Genomic DNA, 15,420 nt, shown 5'->3' on the forward strand with positions numbered 1-15,420 from the left:
ATCGTAAGTATTCAAAGCAATTCATGTAAGTCTGTAAACTCTGCCCTTCTTATTTACAATTTTTTTGCAAATAAGAGTCCTTTCTCTTTCCATATAAATTTTAGGAAACAGCTTTGCATTTTCTACAAAATGCCAGCTTGGTATTATGATTGGAACTGCATATAGGGAAAACTGATATCTTTTTTTTTTTTTTTTTTTTTTGAGATGGAGTTTCACTCTTGTTGCCCAGGCTGGACTGCAATGGTGTGATCTCGGCTCACCGCAACCTCCGCCTCCTGGGTTCGAGCGATTCCCCTGCCTCAGCCTCCTGACTAGCTGGGATTACAGGTGCCCACAACCATGTCTGGCTAATTTTTTTTGTAGTTTTAGTAGAGATGGGGTTTCACCATGTTAGCCAGGCTGGTCTTGAACTCCTGTCCTCAAGTGATCCACCCACCACAGCCTCCCAAAGTGCTGGGATTACAAGCGTGAGCCACTGCACCCGGTGGAGAACTGACATCTTAACCACACTGAGTCATCTGGTCCAAGAGCATGGCAGATATTCTTTTATTCAAGTTTTCTTCAATTTCTCTCAGCAATGTTTTATGGTCTTCAAGATACTGGTCTTACACATTTTTTGTTAAATTTATTTCTAAGTATTTTATGGGTTTTAGTGCTATTTTTAATGAAATTTTTAAAATTTCATTTACTGCGGGTATATAAAAATATAATGATTTTTGTTTACTGACCTTATGTCTTGCTAAATAAATTAGTTCTAATAGTTATTTTCTAGGTTCCTTGGGTTTTTCTGCATAAACAAACACTGTCAACTACAAATAGAAACAGTTTTACTTCTTCCTTTCTGATTTTCAAACATTTTACTTCTTTTTCTTACTGCATTGGCTAGGATTTCTAGTACAATGTACTCTTTATCAGATTGAGGACATAGTTGTTAACAGTTTTTTTTTTGTTGTTGTTGTTTTCTGGAGACAGTTGCTTTGTTGCCTAAGCTGGAGTGCAGTGGTGCGATCTTGGCTCACTGCAACCTCTGCCTCCCAGGTTCAAGCAATTTTCCTGCCTCAGCCTCCCGAGTAGCTGGGACTACAGGTGCATGCTACCACACCCAGCTAATTTTTGTAGTTTTAGTAGAGATGAAGTTTTACTATGTTGGCTAGGCTGGTCTCGAACTCCTAACCTCAGGTGATCTGCCCGCCTCGGCCTCCTGAAGTGTTAAGATTACAGGCATGAGCCATCACTCCCGGCCTGCTAATAGTTTTATACTCTGAATGGTTACTAAATTTTGTCAAGTGCTTATTCTGCATCTATCACAATAATCACACAGCTTTCAAAATATAAATCCAATCCTGCATTTCTGAGATAAACTCTGCTTAGTAATGATGTATTATCCTTTTTCCATATTTCTGGATTTCATTTGCTAATATTTTATAAAATCTTTGTCACATACTATTATCAGAGGTATATATATGGCTTTATAAATGAGTTGGAAAGTGCTCCCGCCTCCTCTCTTCTTTGAGTTTCTGTGAACTTAGTATTACATCTTCCTTAAATGTTTGAGAGAATTGATCAGTGAAAACATCTTGGTCCACACAGTAACCAATGTTTAATTAGACATATTTTACTAGGTATTAATCCTTTGTCTCTCATATATGTTAAAATAGTCTCCCCTGTCTATCATGAAACCACTAGTTTTATTATTTTTATTTTTTAATATCTACAATATAGTATACTTGAGCCCCTTTTTCAGTTTTATCTTTATCCTTTCTGTCGCTTGTTTGCTACTCTCCAGTGATACTTAACTATTTGCACCTCCCTAATATACCATACTGACTTCACTATATACTATGATCGAATCACAACCTTTTGAACCTATTTTCTTACTTATGAAATGAAAATATCTTGCAGAGATGTGGTCAGAATTATAAGCTTTTCAACAAATAACAGCTAGTATTATGATGATGATGATGCATTATTTTACCCTCTGCCTTGTTTAACATTTTATTACCATTAAACCACAAATTACGCTTCAGGACTTAGTTCACATCTCCCTGGGAAGCCTTCACTGATTGCCTGACTGCCCCTTACTCTGTGACTCTAGAGCCAAAAGTACATACTTGTATTAGAACACTTACTGTGGTTACTACAATTATTTATCTGTATTTTCTGTCCTCTAATCTGTGAAACACAAAAAAATTTAAACATCCTGTGACCCCCAGTACTAAGCATCGTATTTAGTGCTCATTATTTGCTGAATAAAGAGTTGATAAAACCAAAAACATTGCATTTTATCTTCAAAGTGTCCTTGCAAGATAGAAACGACAAGGGCATCTAGAGAAACTAAAGCTCCAAGAAATAAGCAATTTGCCCACATTCAAAAACTTAGTGGTGGCTGGGGATGGTGGCTCACACCTATAATCCCAACACTTTGGGAGGCCAAAGCAGGTGGATCACTTGAGGTCAAGAGTTCGAGACTAGCCTGGCCATCTCTACTAAAAATACAAAAATTAGCTGAGCATGGGGGCCCACACCTGTAGTCCCAGCTATTCGGGTGGCTGAGGCATGAGAATCGCTTGAGCTGGGGAGGCAGAGGTTGCAGTGAGCCGAGATCACGCCACTGCGCCTCCAGCCTGGGTGACAGAGCAAGATTCTGTCTCAAAAACAAAAAACAAAAACACACTGGGACGAGATGCCAGAGCTTTTCTTCCCAGGTTCACGAGGAAGGCTATAAAAGAAGTACCGGCCAAGAAAGTGGAAGACTAGTTATAGGCCTCGATCCGCATTTACTCTCATATTAACCATAGAAAAATCCCTAAATTCTTTATTTCCTCATCCATAGTAAGGATAATTCTATAACTTTAACTTACAGAGTTATGAAAGCTCTCAGATATAACAGTGTTTTGTGAATTCTAAAGCTCCATATACAAAGTATTAATATCTAATGGGCCAGTAATTCACAAACTTTCTAGAGCCTCTTTCTTCTTTTATCACCCCCATATCAATTAACTGCCAAGTCCTATATTGATTGATCCAGCAGGATCTCACATATTTATTACCTCATCTTAATCACTATTAAACTACCCTCAGCCCCTCATCCAGTCTCATCAAGATTACTACAATAATTTAACTGTTGCCCTGCTAATAGACCACCTTCAGTTTCTGCCCAAGTAGACTCTGATGTGTTTCTGCTCCATTTCAAAGCTTTCAATGGCTTTCTGCTGCCTTTTCAATACAGAACAAATCCCTCGAACTAACAGTCAAGTTCTCTTACCCTAGATTCTTATCTAGTCTCATTCAGCATGTATCTCTCTCTCTCTCTCTCTCTCTCTCTCACACACACACACACACACACACACACACACAAACTCTACCTTCTGTGTAGCCTACATCCTAGGAAATTCATAAATTCACTCTTCTATAGCATCTGTTTGTGCTGCTACAGATACAATCCTGGAATATCTTTCCTCCTTAACTCCAAAACTTATCCAACCTTTTGATCTTGCTCAAACAATAGCCTGCTTCAAGTCTATCCAAATTTACTCTCCAGCTAAAATGTAATTCTCCCTCTTGTAATTTATTTGTACTTTTTTTCACAAGACACTTAAGACTTTATGCTTTCTGTTGTTATTTATGAATGTGCCTTCTAGCTCCTACTAGAAGCTCCTTTAAGACAAGATTTATGATTGATTCACCATTCCTACAACAGAGGTATTCATATGTAACACTGTCAATAAAAATATGTTAAATTAACTGACACTTTCTATCTGGGTTAACTGATTTTACAAAGCTCATCCTCCTCCTCTCCATCACCTTTCAGAATCTCTATTACTTAGCAAAAATATTATAGTTTTGTTTTGTGTAAGTTGATCAAACTGTCTATAGGTTAACTTTTCTATACTGGAACTACCTCTAAGTTTTCCCAAGTCTAAAACACAGGCTTACATTTCAAAAATTAAAAGTCCAAAAAAATTAAATGTTAGCGGAAAAACAATCATACTACTAAATTATGTAAGGGTAAAAAAATCAACTGGAGAAGGTGAAAGTTTCTAACATTTATCTGTGCACGACTGGGGCTGACACTTTGAAGAGAAGAATGTGACAGCTTACAAGAAAACAAACTCACTCATTCCCCTTAATTTCTGAAGGCTCATGAAAGTCTGACAGGCCAGCCACAGGGTGATCTCTCATGTGTATCGCCCATGACAATTATGGCTTCAATAAAAACTCCATTTTTAATAAACTCCAATTGGTTTTCAGGAAATAGCCAGGCTAACATGTTCATATTTAAGAAGGCGTATTTCACTAATTAGCAGCTAACTAGTTGATAGACCTAAATAAGACTGTACACGGAGAGGTACAAAATCAACGTGGTAGCAGAGGGCAAGGTGACGTAAAAGGCTGAGTCCAGGAGTCAGCTGTGGTGACACATACAAAGGGCTGTGCTGAGGATCACCCTGTCCCTCTACTTTCTTTTGGTTTGATTTGGTTTTCCTCTTCAAACAGCTATTAAGAGTCTCCCTATGAATTTTCAAAATGTTTATGACTCTGGGAAATGCTGATAACAATCACAGCTCATTATAAGCATTTGAAATTATTTGCCCTAATGATAGATAAATGAGATATACCGAGTTTTTAGAGTATCCTGTAATTCACACTGGAAATAACCAGAGGTTGTCCTTATATTAATTTAACAGTTGCTTAATATCAAATAATCGGGCTGATATACACTTTGATTCCTCCCCATCAAGGATTGCCAGCAGAAGGGGGAAAAGAGGAAAAGAAGTGCTAAGCGATGAAATCTCCTTTCATTCTTAGTCTCCACTCCTAGGCCCAGCTCTTATCAGCTAGTGTGGGAAAAAGGAGGAGGAATGAAAGGAGAAAGAGTCCTCCTGCCAATCCTCACCACAAACCTACTTCCAATCTCTCCTAAGCACTGGTGTTTTTCTAATGACAGAACTCTGCATTAGTTTTTCACTTCAGAAAACAAGCCATCAGAGGCTTAAAATTCACAGGCTTTCTGGATGTGGTGGAAATTTCACCATCATGACTCCTAATTCCAAATAATTAACAACTAGTCTGGGAACACAATCAGTTTAGGAAGAATATCTTCATCTAATTCTTGAAACAAAATATGCCTCTAATCAAAAACAGTCACACTATTTTCCTACACAAACTTCATTAAACACGAAGAACAGAATTGTGTAGGTTTATAAAACATGAAGGAAGCTCTTCTTTAAACAGTGTTTATCGCACAATCATTATCTATTTTCACGCTAATAATAAACAGCAGAATTCTTACCTTAGAAAAGACCAAACATAAAAATATACCCTCATTATCCTATGCCTCCAAAGAATTTACTTCTCAGTACTATTATGGTAAATGATTATTCCACACTGGAAATAAACCCACACTGGCACAAGACACTCTGACAGGTCTTTCCTATCTCTCACTTCTATTACTGTATGACTACGAGGCCATATCCATCAATCACTTTTGTAAACACCACCAAACCACATTGCTATTATGTTCAAGCCAATGGATACTTTCAATACCATATAGTCACACTATTATCCATCTTTATAGACAGGCAATCAAACTCAACATGACAAAATTTCAGAGAAACAACTAATGGTGATGTAAGTTTTCTAGCCCTAGAAGTAAAATGGATGTAATCTGTCCAAGAAATACAGGTGAGCAATAACTTCAATCTTTTTTTATAGTTTATACTTTTAAATAATTAGCAGGTTTTTTGAACTCTAAGAAGTACTTTGAAAAATACTTATTTTTAAGTAATATATTTTTTTAAGAGATGGGGGTCTCACTTTTGTCACCCAGGCTGGAGTGCACTGGTGCGATCATAGTTCACTGCTGCCTCGAACTCCTGGGCTCAAGGGATCCTCCTGCCTTGGCCTCCCAAGTAGCTGGGACTACAGATGTATGCTACCACACCCAGCTAATTTTTTAAAAAAATTTTGTAGCGATGGGGTCTCACCATCTTGCCCCAGCTGGTCTTGCACTCCTGGGTTCAAGCGATCATCCCACATCAGCCTCCCAAAGTGCTAGAATTACAAGCACGAACCACCAAGCCCAGACTTAAGTAATTTTTAAGGTAGTTCAATGACAGCTTAGCACACTCACAGCATTATAAAATGTGCCATGCAAATCAAGTAACATACATACATACATATTATAGTGCTTAATTCTTAATTTAATTATTAAATTATCCAGTATGAAATAATAATATTATAGTCTGAACTTCACTCTTATTAAGGATGAAACAAAACTAATTTTCCTAAAAGGCTTGAGGACACTCTGTGGAAGCGCACTCTTTGGAGAAAGAACAAAAATGCTAATACATTAGTAGTTAAAACAAATGCTATTACAATGAAAAGATCTTTTTAAAAAATGGACAAGTTCTACTCAACAACTCAATTATTTGAAGTAATATCCAATTTAAAAAAATTCAGGCCAGGCACAGTGGCTTACGCCTGTAATCCCAGCACTTTGGGAGGCCAAGGCGGGCGGATAACAAGATCAGGAGATCAAGACCATCCAGGCTAAACACGGTGAAACCCCGTCTCTAATAAAAAAAAAATACAAAAAATTAGCTGGGCGTGGCAGCAGGCGCCTGTAGTCCCAGCTGCTCGGGAGACTAAGGCAGGAGAATGGTGTCGACCCGGGAGGCAGAGCTTGCAGTGAGCAGAGACTGTGCGCCACTGCACTCCAGTCTGGGCGAGACAGCGAGACTCTGTCTCAAAAAAAAAAAAAAAAATTCAAAACGCAGTCAAAGAATGTTGAGAAATCTCAGAAGTTCCCTGTAAGCAGGTTTCCATGTAGAAAGATAATGTCAGATGCAGAAGGATCCTTAGGGATGACCTAGTACATTGCTATCCAATCTAACTTTCTGCAGTGATGAAAATGTTCTATATCTGTGCTGTCCAGGATGGCAGCCACCAGCCACATGTGGCTACTGTGACTGAAGAACTGAATTTTAAATTTTATTTCATTTTAATTAATTTCTATTTAAATAGCCATATATGGATAGTAGCTACTGTTTGGACTCCACAGATATAGGCTTTCTTGCTATACCACTCCAATGAAATAGTCACCAGGGCAACCAAAAGAAGATTCAACGGTTTTCAGACATATGTAGATACAACTACAGATTACTAAATCTGTAGCTTTTTGTTTAGAGGTTTTAAAATACACCTAATTTTATTCAACTGCATCAGGCTACTTTTGGTAACCCCAATTCATTTTAAAAGAAGGATGAAAATGGTCAAATATTCCTCTTGAAATAATTTTGGTTTTATAGCCTATAAAATAATGAAGGCATATAAGGACCGATGTGGCACATAGTTACATCACATAAAACATTAAGAGGTCAGGTTCAATCTATCATCTGGTGCATTCATAATCCTTTTGCATGTAGGGAATTAAAGAGGTAAATGGGCCCCTGAAGTGTGAAGTTACAGAGCTCAGAAATCCAAGAAAGAGAACAGCCTCTCCTTTCTACTGAATTCTAGTCATATGTTGCTACTTAGTCCAAACACATATTGAACACCCACTTTGTCCAGGGCATTAGATTGAGCACTGTGAAAAATAAATACCAAGACAAACAATACAAGGTGTCTGTCCTCTAGAAACTTACTACTTTTTAGGGTAAAAACGCCACACAACAACTATAAAGCCTGGGCACAGTGGTTCATGCCTGTAATCTCAGCACTCTGGGAGGCCAAAGCAGGAGGATCACTTAAAGCCAAGAGTTTAAGACCAGCTTGGGCAACATAGTGAGACATAGTCTCACTCTGCCACCAGACTGGAGTGCAGTGGTGCAATCTCGGCTCACTGCAACCTCTGCCTCCTGGGTTCAAGTGATTCTCCCACCTCAGCCTCCAGAGTAGCTGGAACTTACACGCCACTACACCCAGCTAATTTTTGTATTTTTAGTAGAGATGGGGTTTCACCATGTTAGTCAGGATGGTCTTGATCTCTTGACCTCATGATCTGCCTGCCTCAGCCTCCCAAAGTGCTGGGATTATAGGCGTGAGCCACCGCGCCCGGCCAAAAAAATTTTTTACTTAGGTAGGTGTGGTGGTGTGGACGTATAGTCCCAGCTACTCTGGAAGCTGAGGTGGGAGGTTCTTGCTTAAGCCTAGGAATTTGAAGTTGCCATGATCATGTCACTGCACTCCAGCCTAGAGGACACAGTGAAACCCTGTCTCTGGAAAAAAAATAAATTAAAAAGCTATAATAAAGGTTATGCATACTGGCCTTACCTTTTCTCTCTTCCAATCACCAGTCACAAATGGTCAACTATCACCTTACACAAATAATTCCTAAATCTCTCAGTAAGCGATTGTGGTTCAAAGCCCACATTTCTGTGTGCTGGACTACTCTCCCTGAATATCCTGAACTCAGTTCAAGAAACATTAACTGTGCATCAGCCATGAGCTAGAAAATACTAAGACACCCTGGAGAAATTGGGCCTCACAAATATTCAGACATTTCATGGCTATATGATGCCTAACGTTAACAAGCACATGGAGGTGTGCACAGGTACTACTGTGAGCACACAGAGGAGTTTTTAGTAGAGGCTGAGAGGACAAAAAAGGATACTCAGAGGAGATAAAAACTGAGCTGAGTCTTGAAGGCTGGATTAAGAAGCAAGCAAACACCATGACAGAGAACCACAAGTAATTTAGAGTCATTAGACCATCAGGTTTGGAGCAGGAAAAGTGGCATGAAATGATGCTGGAGAGGTGGGCAGAAGCAAGGTCATGGAATGCCATAAATATCACCAATAAAGCTGAAAAGAGATGAAATGCCATGGAAGGTTTTAAGATCTATGCTTCAGAGAGATCATTGTGTGTGAGCAGCATGAAGGATGGATTTGAAGGGACCAACTGCACACAGGGGTCGGCTAGGTGACTGTTACAACATACTAGCTGAGTCACGACAATGGTACGGAGGAGACAAGTATAACAGAAATAGAGGCGAGACTCAAGAAGTATTTAGGAAGTAAAATTATGACATCATACTATAAAATGAGGAAATGGTAGATCAGCAGAAAAAGGTGGCTGAGGCAGAACAGGGCAGTTAGGATGGTGAACCAGTTCTGGCTTGAGTGAATGAATAGATAAATGGTGGAACCATTCACTGACAGAATTTGGAGAGTGGCCACAAGGCTAGTTTTAGGTACTTGTGGAATATCCAGGTGAATAAATCTAATAGTCAATTAGAAGCTGGCAGAGAGAAAGAGCAGAAGAAAAAAGATTTGCGCATAACCTGCATTAAGTGATATTGAAAGTTCTCACTATGTTAAGTGCTAGGAACATAACAAAGAACAAATCACAGCCTTGTACAAGGAAGCTTATAGAAGATGACTGTAAAACGTCAATTATAGAACTCTTTTTTTTTTTTTTTTTTTTTGAGACGGAGTCTCGCTCTGTCGCCCAGGCTGGAGTGCAGTGGCGCGATCTCGGCTCACTGCAAGCTCCGCCTCCCAGGTTCACGCCATTCTCCTGCCTCAGCCTCCCGAGTAGCTGGGACTACAGGCGCCCACAACCGCGCCCGGCTAATTTTTTGTATTTTTAGTAGAGACGGGGTTTCACCGTGGTCTCGATCTCCTGACCTTGTGATCCGCCCGCCTCGGCCTCCCAAAGTGCTGGGATTACAGGCATGAGCCACCGTGCCCGGCCTAAAACGTCAATTATAGAACTCTGAGTGGTAATGATGTACCAATGCAGGTTCATCAATTGTAGCAAATGCACTATTCTAGTGGAGAATGTTGACAATGGGGGAGGGTGTGCATGCCTGGAAGTGGGGGATATATGGGAAATCTGTGTATTTTGCTGTGAATCTAAAACTGCTCTAAAAAAAGAAAGTCTAGGTCGGGTGTGATAGCTCATGCCTGTAATTCCAGCACTTTGGGAAGCCCAACGCAGGCGGATCACCTGAGGTCAGGGGTTTGAGACCAGCCTGGCCAACATGGCAAAACACCATCTCTACTAAAAATATAAAAATTAGCCAGGCAAGGTGGTGCACACTTATAATACTCAGGAGGCTGAGGCAGGAGAATCGCTTGAACCCAGGAGGCGGAGGTTGCAGTGAGACGAGATTGTGCCACTGTACTCCAACCGAGACATCTCAGAAAAAAAAAAACAAAACCAAAACAGTCAATTGCAGAAGTGATAGTCATGCTGAATACTAAAAGTCAAGCAAGCACTAACCAGGCAGCAGGGAAAGAGGGTCAAGGCCAGAAAAGATACAGTGACATATGTATCCTAAAGTATAACTGTTTTGGACATGCTGCCCTTGAGGAATGGAGTAAGACTAGCTTTTCCTTTGAGATAACAAGAAAGAGAAGCATAAAGTATGTTGAAACCCTTAAAATGAAGAAACTGAAAGCATTTACCTTTTAGATGTCCTCAAATCTCTCCAAGAGGTATGAAGTAGGAGCAGACGGATAGTGGAATGTCAGTAAACATTAGAAAACAATGAAAATGTTTGGAATCCTAGAGTAATGAGGAAATATATCAAAGATGGCAACAGGAAACAAAGGCCTACTTAAGATTGAATAACATGAACTCTTAGCAAGGCCTATCAGTAAGATTTATTATTCCCTCTCTCCTCTCTCCCTTTATTTCTTCCTCCTTCCCTCCCTTCCCCATTACAACTGTGTTGTGCAAAGTGTGCTCCATGGAATACTTGTTACAAAGGAAGTCAAAAGCTGTTACACGGAAGCTGTTTATAAATAAGTTTGGAAAAAAAAAAAAGGGTTTAATTAAATAAAGCCAAGCATGTTTCTTTACTGTAAGACTCCTCAGAGCTATTCCCAGAAGGAGGATATAATACGCAGTACATTCCCCCATCTTAACCATTAACCCTTTACTCATGAAGTGTTAATATTTGCATAATACAACCTAGGACACAGTGGACCAGAAGAAAAGGGATGAAAGCAGTGGAGACTCAAAAAACAGAAAGCACAGTAGGAATAAGGGAATAGAAAACTAGGAGGCTGTGGTGGGAGAAGAATTATGAGTTCATGACTTCAGAGAAGGAGCTGGCTCAGGGGATAACCAGGTCCAAGCTCTGGTCATTTGTGGTCACATGAGTTAATAAAGTAGGTCTCACACTCAGACTTGGGTGTGACTAGTAAATGGTTCATCAACATGAATATCAACTGAAACGAAGTTGCCCAAGGTGATGCCTAGTAACAGGAGAGAGGAAAAGAGGTGTCAAAGATGGGCAGATAACAAGAATGGGAAGAGGGAGTACAACCAGATGGCAAAGGATTCAAAGGAACGAAGACTGTTGGAAGCTGGTAGGTGCTCTCCCTGAGACTGTGCTGTTGCTGCCTTTTTTTTTTTCCTAGTAGAAACAGGGGTTCACCATGTTGGTCAGGCTGGTCTCAAACTTCTGACCTCAAGTGATCTGTCTGCCTCAGCCTCCCAAAGTATTGGGATTACAGGCGTGAGCCACATGCCCAGCCATGTGGTTCTAAATGATGCCAGATCTAAGGCTATGGGCCATTAAGGCCACCTTTTGCTAGAAGGTTTTCCTCTTCTTTCTACTTTTAATTCAAGTCTTTGAACTTACCAGGCCTCCCTAGCTTTACTCAATTAGTTTTTACAATGAATCTTCCCCTTTCCCTAGCCATTTTCAACTGACCTAATGTTTGGGTAGTATGTTTAATCTGATTCAGCTTCTTTCCTAGGTGCGATGTCAAAGACCGACTCTGATGGCATGTGCCACGGCCCATAGATAAAAGTGAGATGTCACTTAGTTACTTAAACTCCCTAAACCTTGGTTTTCCATTCTTCATTTGTAAAACAGAAATATTAATAGTATCTAACTCATGAGGTGGTTGTTAGAATTAAATCAGATAAAGCATACTGCTGACACCAGTAATAAGCACTACCACCTCCATCGCCACAGATAACCAAATAAGATGATCCAGCAAACACAAAGGAGGTATCTACAGGGAGGACCTTGTAGAAGGGTGAGTTTGAAATGAGACAGACCTATGCCTGCAACAGATAAAAGTGTCCAAGAGAAGTGATGCTGGAAAACTCTGCAACTTAAGCAGCAGGCATGGAAGAAGGAAAGGATTACAAAGGGAGACAGGAGCCAACCACCAGGAAAGAGGCTATGCATATGGTTACTTAAGGCAGTGAGCAGTTCCAACATTACACTCCCAGTGGAAGATGCCGTTTGTTTATCTTAGAGCTAGGCTTCTCAGGACTGAGGCAGATTAGACCAAGAGCAAGACTTCAACATATATCACTTTGGAGTTCATTTGAAAATATTCTGTATTTCACTATGCTGGAAAGGGCCCCTGTTGCAGACAATGTCTTTTTATAATGCTTTTCATGTAATCAAAGAGCATTTGTGGCAACACGGTACTATGTCACTCAGCTTACCAAAAACTTCTTTAACACACTGTATAAAGAAAAATTATTTCGCTAGCTTAGAATCTGACAGACCCTTGTACTTAATGATTACCTGTCATTATCATCACAATAAATCGAGGATGAGTATTTTTCTCTACTAGTACTAATAGTAAATAAGGAGAAAGACCATTGGCTCAGTCTTTGGTAAACCATAGCACCAACAGCACAGCACCCCCTCATATAAAAGGACCAATGGATCTATTTAGTCTTTGATGACCAAGTTTACCGCTTGTTTAAATAGGCTACACATTGAAACAGTACATAAATTTGAAAAACAAATCTAACGTCCTGTTTTCATTTACTCATTATTTCTACCTTCAGATAAAAATACTATAATAGTCCTTCCAGGGTTAAATATGAAATGTTACTTGTAGATAAAAATGTTCGAAGCATACTCAAAAAGACTACAGAATTTATTTTGATAGTAGGAACATAAGAAGAATAAATGTAAATTAATTTAACAGGAATTATAAATCAAGGCATCATGTTGAACTGTGTTAATAAAATACAAACAAAACAAAACCCAAAACACTTCAGAGCTAGCTGATAAAGAGAGACACAAATCACGGGCAAGATTAAAACATAAAATTATTTTCACTCGTCTAACAGTAGATTTTGGATAATGAAATCAACACCACAGCAACATTTAAAAGGAATAAATTCTACTGCTATTTGATCCAAATGAAGGGTTAGAGTTATAGGACAAACTAAGTACTAGCTTAATTTAATTATTAGAACGTAAGAGAAAGTCCACTGAATGAATCTTCACTTTTGAGTATCTATAACTTCTAACCACTTTGTCCACCACATAACTACAATCCAGATAGTGTTTTGCAAAAACAAAATAACAACTCTAACTTCATCAGTGATCTAGTGCATAGAGTGCTCAACTAAGACTGATATTCCATGGTAACTCTTCAAGTTTATAAAAGCAAAGTGCCTTGTTCCAAATGGAGTAATCTGTCCTTTGGGATATGCACTATTTAGATATCATAAATATCAGACTCTCAACATATGTCCCAATTCAAAAGCACACATTACCCAAACCAGGGAGAGAAATTCCACATATTCCATACAAATCTAAAAGTCACAATTCATCTGTTTCAATATTTTAGTGACTCTGATTAGCTCCCTTTTGGCTCCTATAGTTCTTATGAATTAAATTGAGCTGTAAAGTAATGCAGACCTTATGATTCCAGAGACTGTGAGTCACCAAGGGAAGAGGTCCAAAAAGGTTAAATTTCCACTGAACTCCAAATCAGAGGTTCGAAAGCTAGAGAGATAAAGACATTAGCTGTAGTCTTATGGAACATTCAAGGCTGCTTTCATTTGATTAGGAGTTTGGTACAGGCTCTTTGTGACAAATATAACAAACACATTTCATATTTTTTAAGCTTTGAAGAAAATCCCAGAAAACAGATTATCTATGAAGAATGTTAAATCAATCTAAGTAATAATGTGTTTCTATACATTCAGAAACTTACTTCGGTGTTATCAAAAAAACCAAACCAAAACAAAACAAAAAATGACCACCAAAAGGCTATCACGGAAGGAGGCCACATTCCTTCAGTTACTGAAAAACAAAATCTGTTGTGATTTAAAATGGTAGTTACAACAATTTGCTGCCTTAGGTAAGCTTTTCCCAAACTATTCTAAAGAGCACTAACCCTCCAAGAAATGTTTATAGATAGTCTGGGGATAAAGGGGTGGAGAGAGGAGGAATGAAGAGAGAAGAAAGAAAAATCCTCTAACAACGTTTTTGTTCTAAAATTTTTAATACACAAAAATACTGAGTATATTTGATACAGTTATAATTACCATGAGATAAGCTACTCATAATAGCATGCCACACCTCAGAAAGCCAGGATGTTCACAGTATACCACATATGCATGAATGCATTGATGCTCAAGTGATGCATAAACATACAACTATTGTGTTTTACGTTATTGAATCATAGCTGATTTGTGCTATGATTTTTGCCTAATAATTTCAACATATATTTTAACTTTTTATTACATAATAGACATAAATCAAAACTTAATTTCTTCCAGCCATTACTCTGTGTCCATGAAATAACTTTTTTTGTAATCTGTTTTAATACAAGTTTATGTTCCTTTTTCTGAGTTTCTACTGATGCTCTGCCAATACATTATAATTTTTAAAGTTTTCCATAATCACAAGTTCAAAAACTGTTATTTTAGTTAAACACAGGTATAATAATACATGCCTCAATTTTGGAGACAATGAATTATGTTGTACCTGTTTTAAAAATTTTAAATGGCCTTTCTCTTTCTGCCAACTTGGAGCCTGTGGAGGCCTGCTGGGAACAGGACTTCTAAAAAGCAATTATGTCTGGAAGGCTATGGTCCAAGGCCATTTTTGCTGAGTATAAGTGGAGTCTCCAGAACCAAAGAGAGCACACAGCTCTTTTTAAAATTGAAGGTGTTTATGCCCAAAATGAAACAGAATTCTATTTGGGCATAAGACGTGCTTATGTATACAAAGCAAAGAACAACAAAGTGACTCCTGGTGGCAAACCAAACAAAACCAGAGTAATCTATGGAAAGGTAACTTGGTGCCAGGGAAAGAGTGGCATGGTTCACGCCAAATTCTGAAGCAATCTTCCTGCTAAGGCCATTGGACACAGAATCTGTGTGATGTTGTACCCCTCAAGGATTTAAACTAATGAAAAGTAAATAAATAAATGTGGATTTGTGCTCTTGAAAAAAAAACTAAAAAAAAATTTAAATGATAGAGAGTTCTGAAGAAAAAGATAGCTTAGACATAACATGATGAATTTAATTTGCATCATTCAAAACTCAATATTATGTCCCATTTACCTTTTAAATTAAGTAGCACATAAACAAAAATGCAAGTTCAATACTAATAGAATTACACACTCTTATTTACAGTGATAGAGGCTTTAAACAGTCTTTCTCTGACAAGTTATAGGACAAGAGCTCATAGGA

The 15,420-nt window shown here is 38.6% G+C and overlaps 1 protein-coding gene and 1 pseudogene across 11 annotated transcripts in view; one reads left to right on the forward strand and one right to left on the reverse strand.

The window, feature by feature from the left end:
- The window catches only part of PARG (poly(ADP-ribose) glycohydrolase), a 134,748-nt gene that overhangs the window by 79,679 nt on the left and 39,649 nt on the right, over positions 1-15,420 (reverse strand). For 2 of the 11 annotated variants that reach the window (XR_012417731.1, XR_012417730.1), the window contains exon 8: positions 13,637-13,723. The exons of 8 other annotated variants lie outside the window; for them this stretch is intronic. The gene's annotated coding sequence lies outside the window, so the exon portion shown is untranslated. Of the gene's footprint in view, positions 1-13,636; positions 13,726-15,420 lie in introns of those variants that run through there. One more of the 11 variants, XM_074001627.1, reaches the window with a different exon arrangement.
- On the forward strand, positions 14,800-15,132 carry LOC123575555 (large ribosomal subunit protein eL33 pseudogene; annotated as a pseudogene).

This window comes from Macaca fascicularis, chromosome 9, assembly GCF_037993035.2.
Source record: "Macaca fascicularis isolate 582-1 chromosome 9, T2T-MFA8v1.1".
Lineage (NCBI taxonomy): Eukaryota > Metazoa > Chordata > Mammalia > Primates > Cercopithecidae > Macaca > Macaca fascicularis.